The sequence below is a fragment of the Cnephaeus nilssonii genome (assembly GCF_951640355.1).
Source record: "Cnephaeus nilssonii genome assembly, chromosome: 9".
Lineage (NCBI taxonomy): Eukaryota > Metazoa > Chordata > Mammalia > Chiroptera > Vespertilionidae > Cnephaeus > Cnephaeus nilssonii.
In genome coordinates this window covers 87950596-87963895 of record NC_137080.1, presented here as the reverse complement: position 1 = coordinate 87963895, position 13300 = coordinate 87950596, and positions in this window count along the sequence as shown.

Sequence of the window (13300 nt, the reverse complement as noted above, 5' to 3'; positions counted from 1 at the left end):
TTGTATGTTTTTAAAGAAAAATGGAAACTCCAGTGCTAGTGCTCAACTATCTCTTTAGCTGTTGGAACCACAGCTATAAAAGGCATCATTTTTCGTTGTAAGTCTGACGCGGGGCCAGTTACAATTTCACGGGCTGGTGATTTTGATATTATAAAATATATACATATAATTAACGAATTGCAGGAAGCTTCCCCTCCCCCTACTTGACCTGTGGCTTTGGGGCATTTATGATCATTTGTTCTAAAACTCTTTCATTGCTGCAGCATGACACCCCTCTCCCCCAGTCAGGTGGGCAAGTGTGTTTAGACGGGCGTGGTGGGCCCTTAGGGACAGGATGGGAAACAATTGATTTGGGGTCTTCTGCCACTGACTGACTCTGAGAAGCAGGCCCCGGAACCAGAATGCTGCTACTTCCTGGTAAATGACAACATGAACAGGACAAAAGTCAGCTGGTGTGAACTGTCCCTGCACACGCACGAAAAATGTTCTCGCCCACAATAGGGTCTCGTGTTTGGGGATATGGCTAGGGCAGTGGTCGGCAAACTCATTAGTCAACAGAGCCAAATATCAACAGTACAACGATTGAAATTTCTTTTGAGAGCCGAAAACCGACTTCTGCGCATGGGCCACGAAGTTTCAATCGCACTGTACGTGCACGCCCGCACGTGGTATTTTGTGGAAGAGCCACACTCAAGGGGCCAAAGAGCCGCATGTGGCTCGCGAGCCACAGTTTGCCGACCGCTGGGCTAGGGGATCAGGCATGGGTGCCGAGTGTCCCCAGTTGAGGAATGTATGGAAAGGAATGAAAAGATGAGGAAGGAGGATTAGATTTTCTGTGGTGGCTGCCTTTTGTCGAGATCCCTTTCTCGTCTGAGGCCCCGTCCATGAGTCTTATGAGTGGTCAGTCCCCGAGGGAACCCCTTGCCCTTATTCCATTGTTTCTAAATCAAGCGGAGAGCACACAGCGCACTTTCCGGTGCTCATTAAATGCTAAATGATAACAACATGCTGTTAGATTGCGGAGCCAGGGCACCACGGAACCTGTAACATGTCATTTCAGTGAAGAATTTTCCTTGGAGAATATGTTCGGCTAATTTAAAGCATAATTTCATTAACGTAACCATCTCGGCACACAGAGCAGAGGGGAATTCATAAAACTTTACTAGCACTTGGGTTTATGGGCTCTCAGTGGGGATGGCTGGGCTTGGTAAGCTTGCACCCCCTCCCCTTTTCCTAGCAGACGGTGGCTGCAGACTCCCAACACCCTACTGGGCCCGCTCTCCTTCGGTTCATCCCTTCCGGGCTGAGAGGCAGAGGCCGCCTTCCCCCCTCTGTCTGACTCTCTTCCTGCAGCCCTCCTGGGGCTCCCCTGACAGCAGCATCAAAGCCGTTCCTGGCTGGAAGCTGGTGGCCAGCCACAGGGAATTACAGCCCGGGCTGCCTGCGGATTACAGAGCGGAGCCCGGGGCCCAAATGACAGTGCCATGGCGCGGAGGAAAGGCTGGTGAGGCCTTCAGTTTTGAATGGAAAATGTGACTGCTGTATATTTATAAACAGGCTCCTCATAAACAACCTGCATGTCTCACCAACTTCCCAGTGAAGCAAAGGGATGGGCTGCATTGAAAATAGCCTCTCTTCCAAGTGAATTACCCACCCTGCCCCGTCTCCTCCTCCAGGGGTTACTTTCATGTGTTTCCCTGCAGATGTCAGAATTACAAGAAGTGCTTCCCGACCGATAGCGTAGGTTATGACATAGAAGAACGTGGCTCACGCAGCAGAGTCCCCTTGTCTAACGCGTTATGATTGCCACGGAATCTGAGCACGCTGCTCCCATCCTGAATCTAGCTCTTGAGCAGCGCATCCCTTCAGTTCTCTACTTCCTCCTCACCCATCCACTTCTCGCTCTGGCTGTCGTCTCCCACCCTCCGCAGAACCTGCTGAAACTGCACCTCCAGCGATGCTTCCTGTCTGCGCGTCCTAGAAAAATATCCCGATGGAGCCACTTGCCTGGGCTTGAACTCAGTGTTGCCCATTGCTTCCTCCTCTCTCTTAGAGAGCTGGGTCCCGTCTCCAAGTCCTGATGATCTTGCCTCCTACATGCATTTTGGCTCTTTCCCATCAATGTCCCCGCTCGCTGCTCACTGCCTTAGTGGCTCCCCGTCTCCTTGCCAGAGCTAGCGAAGACCTCCTCCCTGCTCTCCTTGCCTCTAATCTTGTCCTTCCCCTTTAGTCCATCATCTACACCTGCTACCAGGTTATCCACAGAAGTCAGTTCATGTCCCTCCTTGTTTGAAAACCCCCAATCCTTCCCTATTACAAACAGAATCGACTCCAAAGAGCCTTCATAATCTGATCCCCAATATCTTCACATCAATATCATAGCCCTTACCGTGCCCTCCCCCTCCTTCCCTGCCCCTGCACTCCAGGCACGGGTTTCCTGCAGCTCCAGCACAGGGGTTTCCTGCAGCTCCCGCACAGGCCGTGCTTTCGGATGTCTCCCTGCCTTGTTCCTGCTGGTCCTTCTGTTTCCAGGGCTGCTTCCCACCTGATGTATCAGGAAAACTCAACCCACCATTCCAGATCCAGCTCCAATGTCACCTCTGCTGTGGAAACCATCACCCCCAGCTCCTCTAGGCAAAGTTAGTGACCCTCTGTGCAGCTACATGTGATTTGTCCCTCTCTAATGTTGTCCTGCCAGTGGCCTGTGTGTTTCTGTCCCCTCATCATGCCAGGGATTCCCTAAGGGCTTTGATTTTTCCTGTTTATCTCTCTGTATTCCCAGTGACTAACAAGGTCTTAGACACATACCACAGATTTCTACGTGCCCCATGAATGAATGAGTGAATGCCTAACTCATTGCAAAAGAAAAAAAAATCAATAAAATGAAACCCTCGCAGTTTAACATTTTTATTTGGGGTTCATATTTCCATAGTGAAAATTACTTTCTCCTCCTCTCTCACCCAAGGGAACAAAGATAACTTACAGACTGAGCAGATACTGACGGAGAGAAAAAAGAGAAAAAGTTAGAAACGAACACAGCATCCCCTTTTGGATTTCTGAACCCTCTTTCTTCAGGCACAAAAAGATGCTTACAAATTTCCCAGGGTGATAAAGAGAGCGCATTAACATGTGGTTCAATGGAAGATGATAGAAACAGGGTGATAAGCGTAGAAGCCCAGTAGCCCATTGTTAAGTTAGGGTGTTTCATCTAGGGTGTCTGGGAGGCATTTAATGAATCTAGAAATGAACTTGTTTTTAATTTAAAAAGAATACACCATTTACAAATGACCAATTAAATGGTGATTCACCTTCTTTTGCTTCCGTGTGAAAAAGGTTTGCTCAGGTGACTGACACGGGCAGTCCTTGGCACTTCAATCAACTGTACTCTCGCCTCATCCAATGATTGTTATCCTCCCCAAGCACCAAAAAGACGTTTCCTGGTACACAGCCAGGTGCCCTTTCCTCCCGCCTCTTTTCCCAGCCCTTGCTCATTGTTCAGGCCCCAGGTGAAATATCACTTTCCTGAGAAACCTCCCTGGTCCTCTCAAAGCACACACAGAGCTCCAGCTACTCTGGCTCTTGGCACCCTGCACACCCCGCGTGTATACTTACATCACTTTGTCATCATTAGCTACAACAGACTCTACTTACCATCAGATTCTCAGATACTGTGTATGTAGAAAGGGCTTGATGAATATGGATTTAAAGCAAGGTGATAAATTTGTTGAATTGATGAAATGAAGCCCCTGGGTGGGAGAAGAATCATCATTGTCTTAGAATGCATTTCCCACACACAGACACATTTGAATGTAAGCCGTTTATCTGGGAGGTGATATCTTAAGACCGGGAAGGAAGGAAAGCCAATGGCAGGTACATCTATTGGGAGGGTTATCATGGTGGGAAACTAAGGCACGATCCCACTGAGGACCTACTGAAAGATTGTGTATAACACAATTTAGTCTTATTCCCCTGACCGGTGAGGGGTGGGGAAGCTGGAATATTTATCTAGCAGCTCTTGCTCCGCATTATTTGGGGGGTACTCCTGAGGATGTAATAGTCCCCTCCCCAACCCTTCCAGCCTAGCTAGTGTGCCAATGCCGACTTTCAGAGAAAGCCCTTGGGTAGAGAGAGACGCAGGTGTCCGAGGCAGGATGCTGTTGGCATGCATAGGTATGTCCGTCAGAGTGCCTGTGGCATCTGGAGTGGACTGAGGAGATGCAAATGGGTCACCAACAATGTCTTCTACTGTAAGCACGATCACTGTTTCTTTCTAAATTTTAATTTTTTAAATTATGAAACACATGTGTATAGTTGTAAGTCTTACATAATTATCGACCTCTAAGTAACGGGATCTACCTCTAAATAACATTCTAGTATCTTGTGCGGTCACAGGAAACCACGTGAGATTCATCTGCTGTAGGAACACATGAGGTCCAGTGTTTGCATAGATGCTTGGACCTCCTTTACCAACCAACCATCCCCTTACTCAGTATTACTCATCCGCTTGATTGAGGATCCCTGGTGCATGTCTGCATCATATTTATAGTGTCAACATGTCGTTTCAATAATATTAGATTTTGTAATATACTAAACATCTGTTCTGTACATCTTATGTTTATGGATCAGTTGCTAAATCAAGCACTAACTCTCCTGGGCAACATGTTGGCATCCATCTATACATTATCCTTTTTTAAGTGCCCTTGGTCAAAGGAGTTTGGGAAATTCTGTCCTAAAGTGAAGTTCTACTGAAAAGGTTTTGATGGCTTCCCGTTGTCTATTGAATTAATACCATCTTACCAAGCCACTCAAGACACTCCAGCAAATTAGTTCCATCGCTTTCCACATTTTCTCCAAACGGAGTCACTCTCCTCCCCCCCCCCCCCCACAGCAGGCCTGCCCCCTGCTCCCATGCTCTCTGTGCCTCCTCCTGATCAACATCTCTTTCCTCCCATCCTCAACGGCTGCCTACTGAATCATGCTTATCTTTTAAGGTCCGTCTTAAATTCCATAACTTTTTATTTCTCACCACATGTACAAAGTGGTAGCTCTACTCTCCTGCCTTTAAACCCCCTGCCCTTGTGTGTACCTCTCTTGAAGATCTGTATATAGACTGCTCTCCAGCACAGTTGTCAGTGAAAATGCTACCCTAGCCTGAAGTCTTTCTACTAGATTTTGTAAGTTCCCTCGAGGACAGGAACTCCGACTTTCTCATTTCTATATCCTGTACTACTTTAGCAGAGGGCCTGGCACATAATACTCAAACATTAAATGTTTGTTGAATTAAATTATTAACATTTATTTTTTAATTTACACACAGTAAAATTCACTTTTTAGAAAAGTACAGGGCTCTGAGTTCTGACAAATCCATAGGTTATATAACCATCACCATAATTGGGATGTAGAACAATTGTATCATCCTCCAAAAATTTCCTCATGCTGCCATTTGTCCTCAGATCGTCCCCTGACAATCACTGATCTATTTTCTATCCCTATAGTTTTGCCTTTTCCAGAATGTCATAAATGGAATCATACAGCATGTAGCCTTTGATTCTGGCATTTTTTTCTTCTTTATTTTTCCCCATCATCATTTATCACCCCCCCCCCATACCCTCTTCCATCTGCACCTCCCTCCTTCCCCCTGCAATCACATTGCTGTTCATGTCCATGAATTCTTTCTCTCTTTTTGTCCTTTCTTGCCCCATCCCTCCCCGCACCAGCCTCACCACTAACACCAAAGCTGTCTGCCTGCTCTCTATCTATGCGTCTGTCTCTATTTTGCTTGTTGGTTCAGTTTGTTCATTAAATCTCACATACTTGTCTTTCTCTGACTGGCTTATTTCACTTAGCACAATGCTCTCCAGGTCCATCCATGCTGTCACAAAAGGTAAACGTTTCTTCCTTTTTACATCTGGGTTATATTATGTAAATGTACCACAGCTTTTTTATCCACTCATCTATTGATGGACACTTGGGCTCCTTCAAATCTTGGCTATTGTAAATAATGCTGCCATGAACATAGGGATTCATTTATTCTTGCAAATTAGTTTTTTAGGTTGATAAAGTCCTCTGAAGTGGAATCTCTGAATCAAAAGGCAGTTCTATTTTTAATTTTTTGAGGAAACTTCATACTGTTTTCCACAGTGGCTGCACCAGTCTGCATTCCCACCAGCAGTGCACGAGGATTCCCTTTCCTCCACATCCTTGCCAGCACTTGTTGTTTGATTTATTGATGATAGACATTTGGACAAGTGTGAGGTGATATCTCATTGTGGCTTTAATTTGCATTTCTCTGATGATTAGTGACATTGAGCATCTTTTCATATGTCTATTGGCCATCTGTATGTCCTCTTCGGAGTAGTGTCTGGTCAGGTTCTTTGCCCATTTTTTAATTAGATTGGGTTCTTTTGGTGTTGAGTTTTATAAGTTCTTTATAAATTTTGGATATTAACCACTTATTAGATGTATCATTGGCAAATATGTTCTCTCATTCAGTGGGTTGTCTTTTCATTTTGTTGATGGTTTATGCCTTCACTATGCAAAAAATTTTAGTTTAATGTAATCCCATTTGTTTATTTTTTCTTTTGTTTCCCTTGCCCAAGAGATATATCAGGAAAAAAAAATATTGCTACAAGAAATGTCTGAGATCTTACTGCCTAAGTTTTCTTCTAGGATTTTTATAGTTTTGAGTCTAACATTTAAGTCTTTAATCAATTTTTAGTTTATTCTTGTGTAAGAAGGTGGTCTAGTCTTCCTTCCTTCCTTCCTTCCTTCCTTCCTTCCTTCCTTCCTTCCTTCCTTCCCTCCCTCCCTCCCTCCCTCCCTTCCTTCCTTCTTCCCTCCATTCCCTTTATCCCCCCCATACCTTCTTTCCTCCCTTCCTTCCTTCCTTCCTTCCTTCCTTCCTTCCTTCCTTCCTTCCTTCCTTCCTTCCTTCCTTTCTTCATATGTATCTGTCCAATTTCCCCAACACCATTTATTGAATAAACTATCTTCAGCCCATTGTATGTTTTTTGCCTCCTTTGTTAAATATTAATTGACTATAAAGGCATATGTTTATTTATGGGCTCTCTATTCTGTTCCATTGATCTGTATGTCTATTTTTATGCCAGTACCATGCTGTTTTAGTTACCATGGTCTTGTAGTATAGTTTGATATCAGGTAGCATGATTCCTCCAACTTTGTTCTTCTTTCTCAAGATCTCTGTTGCTATTCAGGATCTTTTGTTGTTCCATATAAATTTTTGGAACATTTGTTCTAGCTCTGTGAAATATACCATTAGTATCTTGATATCATTTGCATTGAATCTGTAGATTGCTTTAGATAGTATGGACATTTAAATGATGCTAACACTTCCTATCCATGAACTTGATAGATGCTTCCACTTATTGGTATCTTCTTTAATTTCTTTTTTCAGTGTCTTATAATTTTCTGATTCTGGCTTCTTCTATTCAGTGTACTGAAGACTCATCTGTTTTGTTGCATGCATCAATAGTATGCTATTTTTCTACTGTTGAGTAGTCTTCAATGAGTTGGATATACCACAGTTTGCTTATTCATTCACCCATCATAGGACATAAGTATTCATATCTCTAGGGCTAACACTTAGTAGTAAGATTGCTGAGCTATATGGTTAGTGTTAGAAAAAATTTACAAGAACCTCCAAAACTGTTTTCCAAAGTGACTATACCAGTTTGCACTCGAACCAGCAATATTTGAGAATTCCACCTGCTCTGTATCCTCATCAATACTTGATCTTGACACTTAAAAATTTTTTTCTAGCTATTAAGTATTGGTATCTAATGTGGTTATTTATTTATTTAGCTTTTTATGGGAGATCTAATTTTCAGATCACCACTCTTATTTTTTCTTTATTTTTTATTACATTTATTGGGGTAACATTGGTTAATAAGATCATATAAGTTTCAAGTGTACATTTCTATGATACATGATCTGTATTTGCGTGCCCATCACCCTAAGTCAAATCATCTTCAGTCACCATATATTTGGCTCCCTTTACCCTTTATTGCCCCTCCTCACCAGTCATGTAGTTATAATTTTCACTTTCTTAGTGACAAATGGTGTTGTGCATTTTTTCATGGGCTTACTTCCCATCTGTATCTTTCTGACGAAGTGCAAACCTTTTGTCCAGTTTTTAACTGGGTTGGTTGTTTATTATTATCATATACTAGAGGCCCGGTGCATGAATTCATGCATGGGTGGGGTCCCTTGGCCTGGCTGGTGATTGAGGCCTATCAGGGGGGTCGGCTGGCCAGAGGGAGGGACTCCAGGAGGTTGGCCGGCTGACACCCCGGGGCCTATGGGGGGGCATGACGGTGGGGGGGGCGCCATGGGGGTTGGCTGTGGGATCGAACTGACCACCAGGGGGCAGCTCCTGCATTGAGCATCTGTCCCCTGGTGGTCAGTGCTGGTCATAGTGACTGGTCGACCAGTCATTCCGGTCGTTCAGTGGTAACAGTCGCTTAGGCTTTTATATAAATAGATGTGATTTGTAGATATGTTCTCCAAGTCTCTAGCTTATCCTTTCATTCTCTGAGTAGTCTTTCATAAAGTAAAAAAAAATTAAATTTTGATGAAGTCTAATATATCATCTTTTTATGTCTCATGCTTTTGGTGCCTATATCCAATCCAAAGTCATGAAGATTTTTCTTTTCTTTTTTTTCCTAAAAGTTTTATAGTTTACACTAATAATTTTACGTTGAGACCTATGATGATGTCTCTTTTACATTTAAAAGTAAATGCTGATACATTTAAAAGCAATTTTTGTATAAGGCGTGATGTACACTAGAGTGAATCAAATGACTTTGGAGGTCAATTTTTCTTTTGCTGATACATTTAAAAGTAGTTTTTGTATAAGGCGTGATATACACTGGAGTGAATCAAATTACTTTGGAGGTCAATTTTTCTTTTCCTTCTTACATCCTGATTCTAGTTTGATAGCTGCAAGCTTAAAAGTGCTCCAATTTCTTGCATCAAGGTTGTAATTCTAGTGAGCATCTTTGAGCATCTTTGAGGCTGGGCAGATTCAAACTAAAGAAAGGATTAATTTTTACCAGATAAGCTTACTGCAAGGAGTTTTACTAATAAAGAATAAACAGCATGGATACTGAAATATCTCATCTTTCCTTGACAAGTTAGTATTGGTTGGCAAAATCAACATACAGTATGTGTGTTTATCTATATGCATGAACTTATTCATTTGTACACACACACCTATAGACTCTTAAATATTTCCGAGTTATTGCCTCTCCCCAGAGCTTTAAGCCATAATTTTACTTATTCAGAAATTCCAGCTACCCTTTTCCCACAGGCAGGAGATTTTGGTTAGTGGCTTTATAGTTTGTCACAACTGTCACATTACTCATTTTATAGCATGTCCTTGACTTGGGTAGACCAGAGATGGATTTTCCATTACGTCACTGAGAAATGGATAGGCCTTTCCATAAACACACTTAGACATTTTATCCCAACTTTCACTTTTTTATATTTCATTTCCATCTTTTAATGGCACTTTTTCTGGCAACCAACACATCCCTTTTGGCGCTGCTGGCAATGTGGAGAAGCTTGAGCACATTTGTCTTGCCCCGCATCAGGCAGAATGGCAGTGTGGCTCCTCTGCCAAGCCCACTGCATCGGAGGCCTGTGGCATCCCTATCACCCCATCACCATGAGACCTTCACACAGAGTAGGGAGCATCTTTAATTTATTGGATTTAGGATTAATGACTTTCTCACTGTTTTCAATTCTTTGGTGTTTATGGATTTCCTTAAGGTAACACTATCATGCTTTAACCTAAAATATTATCTTTAAATAAAAAAAGCAGTTATCTAGGTCAGCCAACACACACACACACACACACACACACACACACACACACACACACACACACAGACACACACTGGAAGATTGAATTATTCATTCCAACTCTTCACTCCCTTGCAATAAGATTATATGTCTGCATCCCTTCTCCTTGCAGGTTGGTACTACCCCTCCCTCCACAGGACAATGGGACATTGGGGGGAGTTTACTTTCTCCCAAAGTCCACTTTATTGATCATGAGGTTGGCCATTGGAATGTAGTGAAAATGACATGAACATAGGCTTTATGTATGCTTCCATGGTTTGGCTTGCCCTAGTGCAGTGGTCGGCAAACCACGGCTCGTGAGCCACATGCGGCTCTTTGGCCCCTTGACTGTGGCTCTTCCACAAAATACCATGTGCGGGCATGCATGTACAGTGCAATTGAAACTTCGTGGTCCATGCGCAGAAGTCGGTTTTCAGCTCTCAAAAGAAATTTCAATCATTGTACTGTTGATATTTGGCTCTGTTGACTAATGAGTTTGCTGACCACTGCCCTAGTGCACTCCAGTGATCACCGTAAGAAGAGTGTGGCTCAGCTAGCTTCCATCCCTTCAGTTGGGGCCCAGAATAAAACATAGAGTTGACTCAAATCTGATCTGGAGCCTGGACCTGAACTAGTCAGCCTGCAGCCTAAAGTAAGAACCAGGAGTAAGAACAATAAAATGTTTGCTGTTCATAAGCCACTGAATTTGTGTTACAGAGCGTTATTACAGTCATAGCTGACTAATCCTATATAATAAGAGATGAATATGTTAATTATCCGTTATGCCCTGAGGCATAACAACTAACGGTGTAACAACCTGATCACGGATCTGCAAGAGGGTGGGGCAGTGAACTATAAGAGGGGCAGTGGAGAGCTACAGGACAGGGCAGGGCAGCAAGCAAGCAGAAGGTGGAGAACTACAGGAGGGGGCAGGGCAGCAAGCTATGAGGGAGGGGGGAGCTACAGGAGGGTGGCAGTGACCTACTGGTGCATGGATTCGTGCACAGGGCTACTAGTATAATATACTTACATGTCTCCAGTCATGCTTCTCAGGGACAGTAAAGTCAATATGACACCCAACACAAACTGTTATTTGCTAGGATGAACAAGTGCATATTTGTAGCCATGAGTCAGACAGGTTGTCATCATCTCATGGATTTTTCTCCAGCATAGCTAATTCTTCAAGAATCTGTTTTGAGTAGTTTTTCTGAGTATCATTTTAGTAGGATCAAACTATACAGAATAATAGAATAGAAAAGCTGCCATTTGTTAATTATCCTCCTCACAAGTGCTAGGGCCCAACAAGTGAAACTGCTACCAAGATTTACAAATGAGTGATGGCACAGGTTCCAAGCTGCAGGAGCCAAAAGTCTAGACCAGTGATGGTGAACCTATGACACGCGTGTCAGCACTGACACTCGTAGCCATTTCTGATGACACGCGGCTGCTGAGGTGGCTGCATGCTGAGGATAAAACATTTGCTGCTCCTGAGGATGAAACATTTGCGAAATAATGTTTTTTCCTCAAAGTGACACACTACCTGAGTTATGCTCAGTTTTTTGGCGAAGTTTGACACACCAAGCTCAAAAGGTTGCCCATCACTGGTCTAGACAATAGAAAAAGTAATTAAAGTTCAGCATTTTCCCCAAAACCTATATAATAAAGAGGTAATATGCAAATTGACCATCACTCTAACACACTAGATGGCTGCCCCCTTTTGGTCAAAGATGGCCGTTCCCATGTGGACACAAGATGGCTGCCAGAAGATGGCTGGCAGGAGAGGGCAATTGGGGGTGACCAGGCCTGCAGGGGAGGACAGTTAGGGGTGACCAGGCCTGCAGGGGAGGGCAGTTAGGGGTGACAAGGCTGGCAGGGGAGGGCAGTTAGGGGCAATTGGACCGGCAGGGGAGCAGTTAGGAGTCAATCAGGCTGGCAGGGGAGTGGTTAGGGGGTGATCAGGCTGGCAGGCAGAAATGGTTAGGGGCAATCAGGCAGGCAGGCAGGCAGGCAAGCAGTTGGGAGCCAGCAGTCCTGGATTGTGAGAGGGATGTCCGACTGCCCATTTAGGCCCAGATTGGCCTAAATGGGAAGTCGGATATCCCTCGAGGGCTCCCAGATTGGAGAGGATGCAGGCTGGGCTGAGGGACACACACCCCCAGTGCACAAATTTCGTGCACTGGGCCTCTAGTAATATTAATAGTCCCTGATCATTTGCAGTTGTTAAAGTGTCCATTGCAAGGCTCACAGAATCTCAACATGGAATAGCAAGCTGTCCCTTGTTTTACCTTTATCCCCAAAGGAACATAATTTCTGGCATTCCTTGCTCCATGAATAGAGGTGTATTTTGCAGTTACATTATTGGGGTTGGCCAAAGCTCACAAGTACATCTCCTGTCCTTTGGATTAGCTAGATACTTTTAATTAAAATATTTTATTACACTGTAGTTTTCCAAAATCTAAGGACATAGATTGATATTCCTTTACCAAGCATGTCTCAGAATAAGATTCCATCATCTTGTCAACAGAAAGTTTCTAGGCTACTGTAAGCCCCAGATTTATAGCTTTAAAATATGGTCAAATACTCTTCTTACTTTTAATGCATTCTGTGAAGTCCTGAATTTTTAAAAATAATCACCAGTACATAAAAGTCATACTTAACCTTAGAAAAGATGTGTTGGGCTCAGCTCATCTTCTCAAAGCTCACCTCCCTTTGTCTGCCTTGACTTTCTCTACTTCTCATCACACCATTCCTTTATCCCTTGAATCAGATTATTTCCTCTCTGACTAGTCAAACACCGATTTGACAAGGCTTAATTACATGAGAGATGTTTGGCCTACAAGAGCAAACACCAAAGCGGGACATTACAGTTGTCTTATAATATTTGGTGGTCTGGCATGAGGAAAAGGGAATACTTGTCCTGTGTTTCCAGAAAAAGAATGAAGCGACACAAATGACAAGTCACAGGAAGGAAATTTGGGCTCAGTTACAAAGCTTTCAAACCATTGGGAACATCCAGTAAAGGACAGAAAGCAGCGAGCTCCTTTCAGTGGATATGTTCAAACTTTTCAGATGTAATAGAGACATAATTCCTGTATCTCTGAGACCTTTCTAATTCTAAAATACTATGATTTGTGCCTGGCTGGCATGGCTCAGTGGTTGAGCATTGACCTATGAACCAAGAGGTCATGGTTCGATTCCCAGTGTGGGTGTTCAAGAGGCAGCCAATAAATGATTCTCTCTCATCATTGATGCTTCTATCTCTCTTTCCCTCTCCCTTCATCTCTGAAATCAATAAAATATATATTTTTTAAAAATAAATAAAATACTATGATTTGGTCCTCTTGAATCTCTATAGTTAATCAGTATGAGTATTTGTACAGTGTGGGACAACATGGGCCATAACGGTTTTATGATTCTATAATTAAATGGAAAAGACAAG